Source organism: Notamacropus eugenii, chromosome 3, assembly GCF_028372415.1.
Source record: "Notamacropus eugenii isolate mMacEug1 chromosome 3, mMacEug1.pri_v2, whole genome shotgun sequence".
Lineage (NCBI taxonomy): Eukaryota > Metazoa > Chordata > Mammalia > Diprotodontia > Macropodidae > Notamacropus > Notamacropus eugenii.
In genome coordinates, this window is record NC_092874.1 from 65,060,450 (window position 1) to 65,077,368 (window position 16,919).

At 38.1% G+C, this 16,919-nt stretch overlaps 1 protein-coding gene across 12 annotated transcripts in view; it reads left to right on the forward strand.

Annotated features, from left to right (window-relative positions):
- Nucleotides 1-16,919, forward strand: part of KIAA1217 (KIAA1217 ortholog) — a 564,412-nt gene that overhangs the window by 233,600 nt on the left and 313,893 nt on the right. The gene's annotated exons all lie outside the window — the stretch shown is intronic.

Genomic DNA, 16,919 nt, shown 5'->3' on the forward strand with positions numbered 1-16,919 from the left:
AATTGTACATTGTTTTATTTTGATGGGGGTATGGGTGGAAGGGTTAGCTTGAAAAGAAGTTAGGAATCAAAATGTTTTTGAGGGATGGAAAATGAGTACTAAAAAGGTTTGTTAGGCACCAGGCAGTGGGTCTTGTCGAAGCACTTTTACAGTGCCTGCCCAAAAGTATTCTAAAGACATGGTTCTTGTCATCCATACTACATAATATGAGAATTGTATCATAACCCTAGAGTTGAAAGAGACCCAAGAGGTCTTCAAGCCTTCCAGCATATCTACTCCATTTTTTTACAGATGAGGAAGTTGGAGTCCGGCCAAATTAAATCACTTACTAAGGGTTACTACATGGAAGAGTGAGAAATAGGATTTGAACCCAGGTCTTTTGGATCCAGAGTAAGTCCTCCATAGAAGGTATCTCATTTTCAGGCAGTGACAATAACAAAAACTATTATTTGTTTAGATTTCACTAATGATACATTTAAAAAAAAATCATTGTAATTATCTGAAAATTCCTTCATTTACTGACAAATTATATCTTTAAAATCTGTGGTTTGGACAAATATTTGGACATTTGATATTTGGACAACTGATTTAAAAAATGATGTGAAAGATATTACTAAATCATTGTATGACTTAAAAAAGATGGGCTAGTCATCTAGCAAGAGAAATGGGTATCACACAGACTTTTGCGTTCCATTGGTATCCTCATGTGGTCGAACTTTCCTAGTTTAGTCCTCTCACAGAAAATGTTTTTTTTGCTTAATCTTGGACTTAAAGCTTTCCTTATTTAGTTGAAACTACCAGCATTTTGCCTCTCGGGGCCCAGCCTTGGAGAACCCAGGGTTATTTCCACACTGTGAGTAGACATCAAAATAAGACTTGGACAGAAGTTATTTTGGAGGATAAAGTAACTCATCCCCTGAAATAGAATTGGATTACAAATTTAGACCCTGGTCCTGATCCCACCAGTGTTTTACCATTGATAGAATTAGATTAGGTATGTATGGTAGTTTTCCTGTTTCTGAAATAAGGTTAGTATCTGTTATCCTTAGCATAGAAGGCTAGTAAGAAAAGTGAGATCATCTTAGCTTGACAGTTAATTAGAACTGGAAAGAGCCTTATAGGTCCTTTGGTTCAGCTCTCCCATTTTTCAATGAGGTTCAGACTGTACTTAAGACTGAGGCACAGAGATATGTACCATATGTTCACTGTAAATTCAAGAGAGTAGATAGCTCAGATATGAATTAACTGTAATTAGCTTCAGGCATGATCCTGGTATGTAGTTAAAAGAACCTGACATGCAAGGCCAAAAAGTAATACTTCTGGGGACTCATTGAGCACTAAAAAATGCCGTTTTGGGTCACCCCATTGTAAAGAGAAGGCAAGAGAAACTGGAGGAAGTTCAAGAAAAAACTTGACAAGTATTTTTTAAAGAATGAAAAATTGTTCTCCTCAGTAAAGATTAAAGGACTAGAGTTGTTTCTGAAGTGCTGGCCAAGGTGTAACATATTTATTATCTAAGAGCTAAGTAAAAATGAGGGTGGAGAGGGTGCTGAACATTTATCTTCCATACCGTAGAGGACAAAAAATGACAAAAAAATTCTTAAATTAAAGCAGGAGAAATTTGTTGGGACAAAGTAATAGACATCTTGACCACCAGGATGACAAATTATTGGCATCTACTACTAAATAAGGTACTCTGAAATTGAGAGGTTTTTTTTTTTAATTAATTTTTTTTAGTTTTCAACGAGAAGTTTTTTTAAAAGAAGAAATTACTTAAATATGGGAAATTACTTAAATATCAGTCTGTGATTTTATCAGTGTAGAGAACTCTTTGTTATGGGCACTGTCTTGCCCACCCCCACCTTCTAAAGGCAATCAGTATGTGACTTAAGAGAAGTTTGAATGAGTTACCTGAATTAGGAAGAAGTCTAACTTGAGATTACATACATAGTAAGCAGATCTTATAAGGATTTGAACCCTGGCCCTCTGAGTCTAAATACAGGTTTTTCTATTTTACTATGACTTGAACTGATGATGAACTAATCATTTCTGATGCCAAATCCAACAATCTTTCCACTGCACATTACTGCCACTCCACCAAGAAATAAAGCAATCACCCATCCTAGGTGGTGGGCACTTTAGTGAAGCAAAACAATGGCCTTGCAGTTCTCTGATCCGCATCGGATGATCCAAAATTTGGTCCAGCTTCAATGTTTAATGTTTAATCAGAGAGGATGTGGTGATGAAAAATAAATAAACCTGCTTTCTCTCTCTGTCTCTTTTTCCCTAAGAAAATCCAAAAGTTCTTAGGCAAATCTCTATAGGTAACAAGATGTTCCTTCCTCCAGCTGGCAGAAAGTTTTCACGGTTGATCAAGAATTTTGAACTCTTTGGCAACAAACAGAAAGGCATCCTAAATCCCCTTCTGTTTCCTTACATTCACATCCCTATTTTCATTTTATTATTGTTCTTTTAAAAATAATTGTATTAATATCTCTTCACCTTCATTTCTAAATATAGCTCTTTTTCCATTTCTACCCGCTTCTACCAAGGAACTATCCCTTGAAATAAAGAATAAAAAAGAGGGTGTGCAGCTAGGGATGGGGGTGTGGAACATAGTTCCACAAAACCAACTAACATCAGCTAAGCCTGATAATATTGCAGTGTTCTACACCCATAGCCCACCTCTGCATAAAAGGGAAGAAGCTATATTTTCTTTCTTTTTTTAAAAATTAATTTATTTTCAATTTTCTACAATTCCATAAATCTTAGATTTTTGTCCCTCTCCCTTCAGGAGATATATTTTCTCATCCTTTCTTCTAGGCCAACTTGGATTATTTGAATTACACAGCACTCGGGTTTGTTAAAACAGAGTCATGAGTTCAAATTCAGCCTCAGACACTTACATAGCAGTGTGACCCTGAGCAAGTCAGTTAACCTTGTTTGCCTCAGTTTCTTCATCTATAAAATGATCTGGAGAAGGAAATAGCAAACCAAGGGGTCACAAAGAGTCAGACATGACTAAATATATATGTCTTTTTTCATACTGGATTGTAAGTTCCTTTAGGGAAAGAACTCTGTTTTTTTTTGTTATTGAATCTCCAGTGCTTTGAATATCATAATAAACGTGAGTTCAGTGGAATGGTCCAAGGTCAGCTATAGAATGTGGACTAAAAATTTAATCAAGAAAAAATATTTGAAAATTCCCGTTTCCTAATTAACTATTGTTAATTAGGATAATTTGTTGTTGTTTTGAATCCTACTACAAGAGTTGTTGCTGCTTGTTGATACTTAAGAAGGCACTTAAACTTCACAAGTGTGTGTGAATTTCGCCAGCTTAGGCTGCTGTCAAAATGTAAAATCTCGTTTATTGTAGATATCAGAAAATTATTGGTGATTTATTCATGTGATTGAATTATCACCATTATAAGCTTCAATTTTTTTAATTTAATTTTTTTTTTTCTGAGAAACATGTCAATCAATTCAGTCAAATAGCTATTTTAAAGTACCTACTAGGTGCCACATCCTCTGCTAAGGCTGGAATATAAAGAAAGGCAAGAAATGGTCTCTGCTCTAAAGGAACTCAAAGTATTTATAATATAGGACTGAAAATATCCAGAATGTTGGACCACTCTGAAAAGGATCTGAGTTCTTTTGGTCCTCTTTTAGTACTTTCAACATCTATGTCATTGTTTTGGTTCATATACTAATGTTAGACAAGAGGATATATGGTGCTATGTGCATAAAACAGAGAACACTGATTCCCAAGGTGCTTTTTGACCCTAAGCACCAGGTAATGGAAGATACCCTGATGGACTGAAAAGAATGGCAGAGATAGAGACAGAGCACCAGAGTTCGAACTGATAGTGAGCTATCCATGTGACTTTTGGCAAGTCATAACCTCCTCATGCCTCAATTTCTTCTAAAAAAGGAGAGGATTAGGCTACATGCTTTCTTAGTCCTCTTCTAACTTTACTGGTTGATAACTGGATTAAATCCATACCTTAATTTTTGTCTAATTAGAGAACTCTTGCCTGTTCCCTCTCCCATTGTAATGTTGTAAAAAATTAAGGTATTACACATAAAACTTTTTTCAGGTGAAAAACACTGATTTTTATTCTTGTTCCTTCGTCATATCAGAATGAATGTAGGGTTGAGTCTAGATTTTGTTGTTCCAGAGAGATCCTTAATGTTACTAAGAAGTGTTTGGTCTCATAGGGGCAGTTGAGAAGTCATTTTATGTGCATGGGGAGAGCATTTACACTTTGGTGTAATTTTAGATTTGTGTGAAAGATGTCCCTTATCCGTCACATACCAGAAATTCAGATGACAACCATGGTGTCATTTATCTTTGGCTCCCCTCTGGTGAGCTGGCTGGCTGGAATGTTTAATATCTATCCTAATGATGTTTGGGGAGCTTGATGCCTGGCTTTGTCCATGTTGTCATATCAATAAACCATGCAGAAGGACAGAAGAAGAGAGGCTTTTGGAAAGGTCTGCTACTGAGCTGATATTAAAATGGTAATGTCAGTAGAGGGTGGGGTGGGGTTAAGGAGAGGAGAGGCAGAATTGGAAAGAAAACAGGCAAGTAGGAAGTTTGTCAGAATGACAGAGCTGTGCATAGGGATGGTGAAAGTTGAAGCCTTTGCTATTATGTGTCAAACGAGTATAACCAGGTTTGAAGAGGGAGAGGGGGACAAAAACAAGGGAACCTTATAAGGCATTCCAGGAAGTCACTGTAGCGGAGCTGATGGTGAGTTTCCTCCTTTTCTTTCAAAGGGTTTTCACAGTGTAGATACTGAAGTATCTAATAGCATTAAGAAAAAAAAAAGGTAGAGAAAACAGAGAAAGATTGGCAGCAGCCCTCATATTTGCTAATTTTTTATGCATTTTAAAAAATTTGCTGCTTAATCTACTGTGTTCATCTTTAATCAATAAGTATGTATTACATGCCTACTATGTGCCAGGCACTGTGGCTACAGAGACAAAAAGGGGATAGTTATTCTTCAGAGGTATTCTGCCTTTCCTCCAACTTTACATACTTTATCTACATCTTTCTTATACCCATAATTATAATTTTATTTTTAAAAAGATAATTGCACATGAAGCTGCAAATCTATTTGTCCTTTTAAATATTTACTAAAGTTATCATGTAAATTGTTTCTACCATTGCCCCTGCCCTAGAGATGTCTACCATTAGACACAAATAGGTATATAATATTAAATAGTAGACTAGTGATTTTGTGTCCTATCTTCCTATCTTACTGTAAGCTCCATGAGGACAGAGGCTATTTTTTACCTGATTTTTTATCTCCACCAGTGCCTTGCACTTAATAATTGTGGACTTGAAATTGCCTTTATAAGTTCACATAATGATGACTACATTCATCTTTTGTCCAGTCTTGAAGGTTTAGGATTACTGATTTAGACCTATAAAGATACAGGTAAGATTCTAGGTAATGTAGTTATTACTAACACCTTCATTTTAAAGATGAGGACATCAAGACCCAGAGAGTTAAATGAAGGTTCTAACAGTTAGCAAAATAGCCAAGACTGAATTTGAAGGGAAATCCTCCGCTCACTTTTCTACTACATCATTCATTCCTTCTTTGGAGAGTCAAGAATGATTGTGTCAGTCTTGAAAAGAGTTTCTGGCCTGCCAGCATCTCCTTTACCTCTGTAAACCTACGGCATTCTGTTCCCTAAACCCCTACACAAATGCATTATACGTTGTCTGGAGGATGGGTGCAGAGAGATGATTCCGTTCACACTCACTGTTGCGTTCTCTCTCTCTCTCTCTCTCTCTCTCTCTCTCTCTCTCTCTCTCTCTCTCTCCATCTTCCATCCCATCACTCTTTTGAACTCTACTAACTTTTGAGGTTGGATCCAAGTCCTACCTCCTCCATGGAGCTTTCCTTTCATAATGGAAGCCGTAGTCTTCCCCTCCACCCTTTGAATTCCTATAGCTTTTACTCTCTATACCATTCAATTATGAATTGTCAGCTAAGGTATTGTCTTGTATTCCTATTTCATCGTCCTGTTGTTTTGCTTTTCATTTGTTTCTGCCTTGTACTTTTTATGAAGGCCAAGCTTGAAGTTGGGTTCTTCTGGAGGGAAGGGCCCTAAAAACAACTAGCATAGTATTACGCATGTAAAAGGTGCCTGGTAAGTATGTGGTCAACAAATGAATCATTTAGGCTAGATAAGTGGCCACTACTGGCCACCATTATTTCTGCAACATCTTCTCAATTCTGTATAAAACTGCCTCCTTCTCTAGGTCTGGGCAAAGAAGGAAAGTTCCCCTTATAATATCTGAAAGAATCGAAGAAGCATTCCTGAGTGGGGGATTTATTACTTTGCTTCAGACCTAGGGGTGAGAAGTTCTTTAAAAAGTGGTTTACATAAATACTTAGTAGATGTGTGATTTTGAATAAGTTGCTTTACTTATCTGGGTCTCAGTTTCATTGTGTGTAAATATGGAGCTGGACTAAAGGACCTATGACATCCATTATAGCTCTAACTCAATAATGAACTCACCTCCACTTCCAACCCAGAGCGCTCTCCCCTACACACCAGTGGCCATTAACCAGGAAATCTTGAAAGCACAAAAGTAGTAAATGTTTTGCTTAGAAAAAAGGAGTTCCTCATCTGAACAGGCAGAGTTGATATCGGTGCATTGGCCAGGATGAACAAGAAATAATAGGAGGTCGGTTGTTAAATAAATGACTTGAGATGTTCCTTCAGTGATTAAAAGTGTAGAGTGAAAATACAGTTAAACACCAAGAAAGTCGAAAGGCTTCACTGACCTTCGGACGAAGGGAAAGGAAAGGTTCCAGTCCTTGATTAGGTGATAGTGGAAGAGTCTATTTTTAATTATGGCCAGTGGGCTCATAGTGGATCTGGAGGCTAAAGCAAGAGGGGGCCCAGAGTCCCTTGTGGATGAAAATCTGATTCCTTCTCAGAGGAGAGGAAGAAGTTTTATAGAAATGTACACCCTTCCTAAGGGAGAAGAGAAGCAAGTTATTTTCAGGTTTTTGGAGAGTACCGAATAATCCTACAGGCATTGACTGGGCTGGATGTTCCAGTTTGGGGATCACCCTTGGCCTTTATTCCCCCTTCCCCTCCTCTCCCTTCCTCCCTCCCTGCCTTCTTTCTCCATTTCATGACTCAGCAGCAGCTCCACCTGAGGGACAATGAGAAGAAGTGAAAACCAGAGCTATCATTTTGGTAATCAGTAACATCTGGGAGAGAGATTTGGCACAGCAGGAAACTGAGAGGCTTCTGATGATCTGGCTACTCAGGCTTTCTCTGTCTGCTATTGGCATTCCTTCAGTTACCCACAACTTAAAGATTCCTAAATTATTTTTGTAAGTTATGCTTCCTGTAAACCTGGGTGAATGTTAAAAGTGGAAGAGCTAGTGTTCACTCCAAGTATTCCTTCCACCAGAGATTTGAGAAGAGTCCATTAGGTTTGGAATCCAATAGACCAAAAGCAGCTCTCTTGATACTGCAGATCAAAGTATGGCTACCTTCTTTTACAAAAACATTGCAAGTATTTTGATTTTTTTTGAAATATGATTCCCCTCATTATATTACATTTAAGAGTACAGCTGCTGTATTGTCAGCTTCTGATTAATCGTCAATTGGTAGTAGTTCCTAACACTTCAGCTTTAAGCTTATCTGCCCTGAAGCTTCCCTGTCAAGTAGCTAATGATCTGTAAATGAACAGTGAAATGGACCGGGAGAGCTCTCTATTAAAAGAAACTCTTCAGCAAAGACTTTATGAAGAGAAGAATATTCTAATTCACATAATCTCTGCTTAATTTATTTGTTCAGCAAGTTTAAATGTTCCTATATTTGATTTTATACAAACGGTACAACTCAAGTTGCTATCAGATAGACCAGGATTGGAAATCTTGCCTCAGACACTTCCAAGCTGTGTGACCCTGGGTAAGGAACTTAACTTCCCTGTTCCTCAGTCTCCTTGTCTGGTGGTGAGAGGATGGATGAGAAGGTGGGTGAGAGGATGTGTGTCCATCTTTCCATTAGAAGGACAGATGGTCTTGAAGCCAGGAAAGGATCTGAGTCCTCCCCTGACACATACCGGCTGTTTCAACCTTGGTGGCTTATGCTCTCTCTCAGTGCTTTGAGCAACTCTGAAAGACTCTTAAGTATTGGGAAAATTGCCAGCATTGGTGAAAGAAATTTCCTCATCTGGGAGTTACACATGCCAATGAAGTCATTGATTCAATCCCCCTTCCTATATAATGGGAATATTAAAAGCAGAGCGGTAAGAATCAAAAGAGATAACATATAGAAAATGTGTTTTGCAAATTTCAAATTGCCATATGTAAATATGAACTATTATCATTACTATAATTTCAATGAACTGTTATATTTGAGACTATTTTTAAAAATCACATATAGGGTTATGTTTGCGACTTTTCTGCATATTTTCAAAATTGCTGTCCTTGTTGCCAGCATGCTTCCATGTTCAAATGTAGTGTTATTGGCATGTTATTTAAAAGCCACACATTACATTTGGACACAGATTGAAGACTGAATATTTAGACATCATGTATGATTTGGGCAACTACTGAGAACTTGTCAGGCTGACAAAGAGATGTTAGCTGTCCAGTGAGGAATGTTACTCTAGGATAGTGATTTTCCCACCTTAGTTCTTATTTTTTTGTTTGTTTTTTAACACCTCGGAGTATGTTTGAATTTATTAAGCTGGTTGTAAAGTTCTTGAGCTAATTCGAATTTGCTTTAACTTCATAAATAAATGCCTCATCATCCTTTTTTTGGCTTTGTCTTGAAATCAATATCAGAAACTCAAAAAAACTGGAAAGCTCTGTTTTGTAAAATAGAAGGGAATTATAGTATCTATTGGTTAATTGGACATGAGAGGATACATCTAATGTAACCTTCCCCAATAATCCTGCAAGTAGGATTTCTTGTTGTTATTTTGTCAGTTATGTCTGATTCTTTGTGACCCCTTTTGGGGTGTTCTTGGCAAAGATACTGGAATGGTTTGCCTTTTCCTTCTCCAGCTCACTTTACAGATGAGGAAACTGAGGCAAACAGGGTAGAGTAACTTGCCTAGGGTCTTACAGCTAGTAAGTATCTGAGGATTAAGTTGAACCCAGGTCTTCTAATTCCAGGTCCAGTGCTCTATCCACTTCACCACCTAGCTATCTATAGTAGGACTAGGGTTACGCAATTACTGGGCCACTTTATTGGGTAGCAATTGAAGTCAACGAGCTGTCTCAACAACAAGCTTTAAAAATGCTATCTTTTGGTTCAAGTTGTGTAGAAATCCAGCGAGATGAGATTTAGGTTGAGAAGAAAGGAAAACGACAATTAGAATCTCAGATGGACTCCGTGGCAACTTCTAGGAAATCTTATCCTAAGATAAAAAGCTGGAAGGAGATATTTCAAGTCTTCTAGTTTTTTTTTGATGATTAGTAAGTTGTATTGATGCCTGTTGCTTGTATATTAGCCATTTGGGGAAGTCTTCTTCCTGCCCTAATCCACATAGTTTAGCACAATGCCTGGCACACAGTAGTACCATACTCTGAAATCTACCCATAGGCGCCATAGGGGATCCCCTGATTAAGAACTCCTGAACTATTTTACATGGTGCTGATGAGCCTGGGGCAGCTCTCATAGATCAGATTATATGCAGAGTTTTTTAATATCAATGGTGAATTTTGTGAGCAGAGAGATGTCAGTTTCATAAGAGTACCATCATGCTACTTAATTGCTACTAGTGGTGGGAGATAAAATCTTTACAAAGTAACCCTTAGTAGGAAAGAAACTCAAGTATAGTTGAACATTGCTAATTTGAACTAACAGGAGGACAATATCCTTCAGGTTATCTTTTATTTTATCTTATTTTGCCAATTAGCAAACAGAGAGAAAGAACACAGTAAGTGAACTTGTCTATGCTTGTGAACTAGCATGTATAGTTTAACCTGTGTATAAGACCTTGATCAGGCTCAATCTCAGGGGCCTCTTACTGATAACCATCTCTGTGGCTTTTGCTCCAAGCCAGAAATTCCCATCAGAACATCAGAATCTGACTTCTCTTGCTTTCCTATCAAAAGCCTTCAGCGAGTAAGTCAGCAAGCATTTACTGAGGTCTTATGGAATGTCAGAATCTCTGCTTCCCTTCCACTCCCCTGCAAGCACTCAGTCTAACAAAATATTAAATAGAAAGGAGCAAATAACAAAGATCTTAACAAAACAATTTCTAGTAAGTCCTAGTTCCCTGCCCAGCATTTGGCACAGACCCCCACGAACTCATAGAATTCTCTGTTGAATGAGGAGGGGAATTTTGTGGCCATATTAGAAGTACAGGTTCAGCACCTCCAGTTCCTATACAGGATTAGCCCTTTTAGCAGACTATGGTGAATCTATCACATTAATGTTCTTGTGTTTCCCTCACTGCAGTCTATGCACTGAGCATAGTATAGCTCTCATGTTCCCTCAGCACAAATCTCCCATCTGCTACATGAGCACCCCCATCTCTCACAAAGCATCTCAAGCTGCTCCAGTCCATGCCTGGCCATACTCCCATGCAGTCATCATCCTTCATATTCTCATTCATTGGTATTTGCTTTCTGTACCTTCTTCCTCTGGCATCCACTATATATGTACCCACAGGCAGCCCAAACATCTCATCAAGTGCGTGCAGGGCTGTCTTGACTCCTGTCAGTAAATCCCTGCTATATTTATCCCTGCTTCTAATGATACTTAATAAATGAGTAAATATTATAGAATATTTTAAAAGCCATCTTTATTTGAAATCTGAGCCCTATCAATAACTCTCCATTTGAGCTGTTGGGAAAATGGAGTGAGTCTGCCTAATTTATTTAAGAATTAAACAACATATTTTTTTTTTAATTTCCCTCTTAAGTTTGCTGTAATTGACACGTGACTAAATTTGCAAAGCCTTCCCAGACATACACTCTCTTCCCCCAAATTGGCATCAAATTTGCAGAAACAATGCATGTGTCATGTTATTTCAGGAACATTCTAATTTCTTTCCAGATATGAAATGTCACTCCAAAGAAAAACAATCTTTTTCTTTTCATTCTGTAGAAAGCTAGCTAGGCTTTAAGCAGTATAATTAATACTTAATTGGCAACAGGTTAGTTGTCTGATGGAGGATGACTCTCAGTGGATCTGAATTACGAAAGTGACTATAAATGTACCAACTGGGCATATAGTGATGAGGATTACAGGTTCTATAGACACTAACTGCAGACCTCAATACCCCCATTTTGCAGAGGGGATTTCATTCATTCAACAACTATTTATTAACTATATACTCTAAAATATTAAAGGGCTGAAGATGGGAATAATGAGGGGCCTAATTGCAAACATTTTCTTGTTGTTTTGTTACTGCCCCTCCCCCTCATTCATGGACCACTCCAACTAACTCCATGGGCATCTTGGAGCTCAGCCTCTCCAACTGTAAAATCATGACTTAATTGATTGCTTTGTCTTTTATGCTATGTCACAGATATTATTTTGAAGACAAAATGAAACAGAAATCTCTCCAAGAGGCAACATGACTTAGTAGCTAGAGGACTAATCCTGCAGTGTGGAAGATATGCTAGGTTTGAGTAAGTGACAGTGATGTTAGAACATCATGCAGGAATTCTTCTGCCACCTCCCATTATCCACAAGAGTAAAGGAGGAAGTAAAGGAAGCACTGTCATCTGCTTTATGTCAGAATGTGTGGGAAAGGAAATCTGGAGGAAGCAAGAAGAGAGTTTTATCCCTACTAGCAGTTCAAGGGAGCTATCAGGAAGCTAATTTACTAATTAAGGCCACTTGGTTCCCATAGTGCAAAAAATACTGGTCTGGTGACCGTAAGACCTAGATTCCAAACCCAGGTCAACCACTTTGCTGGTTGAGTCACCTTCTGCAGTTCAGTTCAGCAAATACTTAAGTGTCTACTAGTCCAGCTGCTGGGCTTTGTGCTAGATGGTTAAGTGAGTAAGTCACCACTTCCCCAGGTCTTGTTTTCTTCATCAGAGCCGCAAAAGGGTCAGATTCACTGGGTCTGGGGCTTCTTCCAGTTCCAATACTAAATAGTTGTGTGTGTGTGTGTGTGTGTGTGTGCACACACACACTTAATATATTCATAGTATATTTTAAAGTTTAGAAAGTATTTTCCCCCTAAACTTCTGATTTAGGTAGGATATGTGTTACTTCCATTTTACAGATAAGGAAATTGAAGTCATTTACCTATGACCACACAACTGGTGAGTGGAAAAGCCAGAATTTGAAACCAGGTCATTTGCTACTCATCCCCACTCACACATCCATCCCAGTCCTGTGCCCTTTTTGTTACATTGTCCTTCCTGGAGGACATCAGATACTTCTCCCTCATTGACTTGCCTCTTAGTGGTCCTTTGAGTCTTGATCAGAAATATTCTTAATTAAGGATTCCCTTGAGAAAGTGTTTTATATTTAACTATGCTCAGGGTAAATCCCCAACCTTCATGAAGGAACCCACCTACCAGCTGGCATACTCTGAGACTGACTAGTTCATAGAATTATGCTTTCCAGACAAACCAGAAGTTTAGGATCAGGGGGAATCTCCATGGACCTCTGGTTTAATCTTCTGCCTGTTGTATGCATCTCCTCTACTTAAATACCTTCAGTGAAAAAGGTACTCATTACCTCTAGAGACAACTCATCATATTTTTTAGGATAGCTTTTATAATTGTTCAGAATTTTTTAATTAACTTGAACTAAACTCTGGCTTCTCCACTCCCTGAAATTCTACTTATCATGACTTTATTTATAAATATCCTTGAAATAATTCCTGATTCAAAAAAAATTCCATCAAGATGAATCTAACTAGCTAGCCTGGAGGTTCAGCAAGGATCTCTATTCATACCCTCTTCAGGGATCCCATTGAAATAAATCATATTGAAATTTATCTCCCAATATGGGTTATTTGCCTCGAAGAAAGATTCTTTACTTTTTTTTTCCCTAAGTACATATTAAAGGCTTACCAGAAAGAGTAAACACAGGAATAGGAACTTACTGTATAGAATGTTTTACTCTAGTCTTGACTCTGGATGAACTGGAAAGACCTAGAGAGGAATGAGAAAAAAGATACCTAGTAAGAAGGATTATGTGAACACTATTATTCTTCCTATATGTCTGAGGATAGTTATAGATGTCAATATGGAAGGGAGGCATTTAGGGAAAAATTTAAGTAGGAAAAACCCAATGAGCTTTTAAACACAAAAGACTTCCATATCTTTTTTAACTTTGCTCCCTCATCTACATATGTACTTAAAGTAAGGACTAGGACTAGGGCCAAAAAAAAGGCTAAGATTCTGTTAAAAGTCATTTTTCTAATGGATAAACAAGGGCTGCATAGGCATTTGTTAATTCTGCCAACCATAAGCCAAGATGAAGTTGAAAAACAAACACCAAATCATATAGTCTTGGCTCCTTTCCCTACCTTCATTGGACCTTTCAAGAAGAATGCACATCCCAATTTTCCTTTAAGCAAAATACATTTTCCCTTTATCTTCTATTGTCCTGTCAAGGGAAAAAAAAGCTCTCCGTTTTGGGGATCATCAGGCAAGTTAAAGCTGTGCTGTCCTCATATCTAAAGGTCTCTGAGGGTGGGGTCTCTCTCCTCCTGTTTGTCCCTATCTCACCCACCTGCCCTAGATCCCCTGTGGGGTCCTTCACTCTTCTGTCTCCTTGTTGCTTGTCCGTAGCACATCATTAATTAGAGGACCAGGGAGCGGAAGAAGGAAGTTCAGTGTATTCTGTCACTTGGACTCTGAGCATACTGTTGACCTCCAGTTCTCCACTCCCACAAGAGCTCTCATCTGGGACTTGGAATCCAACCAAAGCTGATACATTCTGCACACTGAATTTCCTAATGTAACACAGTGCTGAATTTGAAAGACATTACCTTCAACCAAACAACCACCCCAAAACCCTGCATTTTTGTAAAGCTAATGATTTCATACTCCACACACATCAGGAGAATACCTACTTAGCAGCACATTCTGCCAGCCATTTGTGGTATTATGATAATGTTAAATTTAAAGGGAGAAGTGCTGAGGTGATGCATATTTTAGAGTTGGCACAGCATTTTTGAAAAATTTTGCATTGCATCAGAAAGATGATTATTGGGAGAAAATACTTTCCAAGGTGTTATTGTAATAAAGAAGAGTTTAGGCTTATTTTTAACCTTGGCTAGCTCTTTTTTACTTTTAAGATTGATGTAATTAAATGATGCATTCTCTTGCCTGCCTCCCCTTCCCCAGCTCCAAAACAGGTCAAATCCAAGAGAATTAATGAATTGTACTATGTAAGGTAAAGATTGCAGTTTACTTTATGAAGTTATGTTCATCTGTTTATAGTAATGTAATAGCAGGGTTAGCTTTTTATTTAATTTAAATTAATCTAATTTATTTTAATTAGCTTTCTATTTAAAAATAATTTAAAATGTAATTAAAGTTTAATTTAAGTTAATTTAAAACATTTTTTTAAAGCCTTTCCATGACATTGTATACTTTCTAATAGTCCTACCCTGGAGGCTGTTAAGTAGCTTTTCTATCTCATTTTGTCTTAGATGAAGATCGGGTTTGTCCTCTGAAGAAATAGATCAACTTTCCTATGCCTCCAGATGTTTCAAAATATTCAGAGTGCTTGTAGAGCATGTAACCCTTGCTTTTATCATTTGGCTAAAGAATAAACAATAGATGGATGCTGGACTTTGAGTCAGGAAGACCTGAGTTCAAATTCTGCCTCAGATATTTACTATCTCTGTGGTCCTGACAAGTCATCTAACCTCTGCTTCAGTTTCCTCATCTGTAAAGCTGGAAATAATAATAGCATTTATTTTTCAGGGTTGTTTTGAGGACTAAATGAGATAATTTTTGTAAGGTGCTTCGCAAACCTTAGAGCGCTATACAAATACTAGCTCTTAGTGTAGGAAAACAGTCTTTGATTTGTAACAGAGATCTTGAAAGTCCATTTACTAGGATGTGGTCATTCTGGCATTAGAGTCCTAGCCACCACTGTTCTGAAGCCTTGTCTGTTCTCTTTTTCAACTTTGCATGGTGCATGGTGGCCGAAGAAGTACAAATGTATTATGCTGCTGCCACCAGCCCAGTTTTACCCTTTCCTCATCTCTCTTTCACTTCCCTCCAGTCCTGTTGGGAAAGCAGTGAGAGCATCATTGACATTAGCTGGGTCTTAGATTCCTAAAGAGAGAATAAACAAAGTTCCTCCCCACATCGAATTAGCATCTTAGGTATTGTTGATTCTGTATCATTTCCTGAGATACAGTTAGTACATATGGCTACAAGGTCAATGGAATTAGTTTTCTCTCATCTGTCATCATACTGCATATAATTATACTGTCTAATAATAGCACAAATGGAACTTGATGTTTGGAACTGGCATTGTTTGTGTATGTGTCAATTCAAACAAAAGATGATGGTCCTTTATTGTCATTGTACAGAGCTGCCTCTTGTTTTTGTTTTGTTTTGTTTTTTGGAATGTGAGCATCTGATTGATTTCTCACTTGAGGTCATTTGTAATGAGGATCCACCAGGCATATATTGAAGGACTTAGACCTGGAAACGGGAGTCAAACCCCTCTCCTTGTACAGATGCTGAGACTAAAACCAAGATAGTCTATTGGATCATAGGTTTGAGCTGGAGAGGAACTCAGTGGTCATCAAATATCGCCCTCTCATTTTAGAGATGAAGAAGCTTTGGCTTAGCTTAGAAGATTACACAGATAATAAATAAATGGAGAAGCTGGGATTAATGTTTAGGTGCTCTCATTCCAAGATTTCACAACTGGAAAGAAGTAGAGCTGAGATTTAAGCCTGCGTCCTCTGATTCCAAAGTCAGTGAGTAATTATTCTATTATATCTGATGTTTATCAGTTTGAGTCAGAGTAAAATAGTAACAATGAAAGCATGGATAGAGTGCTTAAAGATTTGCAAAGTACTGTATTATGCTATCTCATTTGATCCTTTGAAGTAGGTGCTTATTATCGATTTTATAGATGAGGAAAGTGAGGTTGAGAGAAGTTAAGCAATTTGCTTAGGTTCACACAGCTAGTAAGTTCCTGAAGCAGAATTGGAATCAGATTTTCCTTACTTGAATGTCGAACGCTCTGTGCCCCATTTATCTACTGTGCCACCTAACTGCTTAATAAAGAAAAATAAAGCAAAACAAACAGCAGTGAAAGTCTTATCATCTGGGAATAATACGTTTTCCCTCTTGGCCATCTCTAAACCAAATCTCATTCCAGTTTGGGCAGGGACAGGAAACCAGGATTGTTCCAAGATTGTTCCTCCTACCTTGCTGATATTTCTCAGCTGCCTTCTGATGGACCCAGAAAGTGGACCAAGATTTGATTTTTTTTTTGGTAGTGGAGAAAATATTGCATATAATGGTAGACCTGTCAGCCTTGCTCAGCTGAAGAGGGTTGGGGGTAGGAGGCAGGATCAGGAAGAGGCAGTCCCAGGTGGCCAGTGAATGGACAGTCAGCCCAGCAGCCACATCCTCATCTCTGTGCTGTTCTTCACACCCCTTCCCTTTACCCCCATCCCTCATAGCCATCCCAAATAAATATTAAAGGACAGCGGCCCAGATACTTAGTCCTCTGTTTTGGAAACACTTTCTCTTTTTTTCTAAACATAAAACAACACTTTCAGGCTTCTAGCTGGGCTGTCTGTTTGATGCTTCTCAAAGGCAGCTCTATAAGTTTGTGACTTTTGTCATTTGATCCTATTGATGTGACTGGCACTGTGGACGTTAGCGGCAGCTTGAGGAAGCTGTCACAGTTGAGACAGCTTAAGGAGATGTAATTCAATCCCTTTGGACAACTGTGTGAAAATTGCAAAA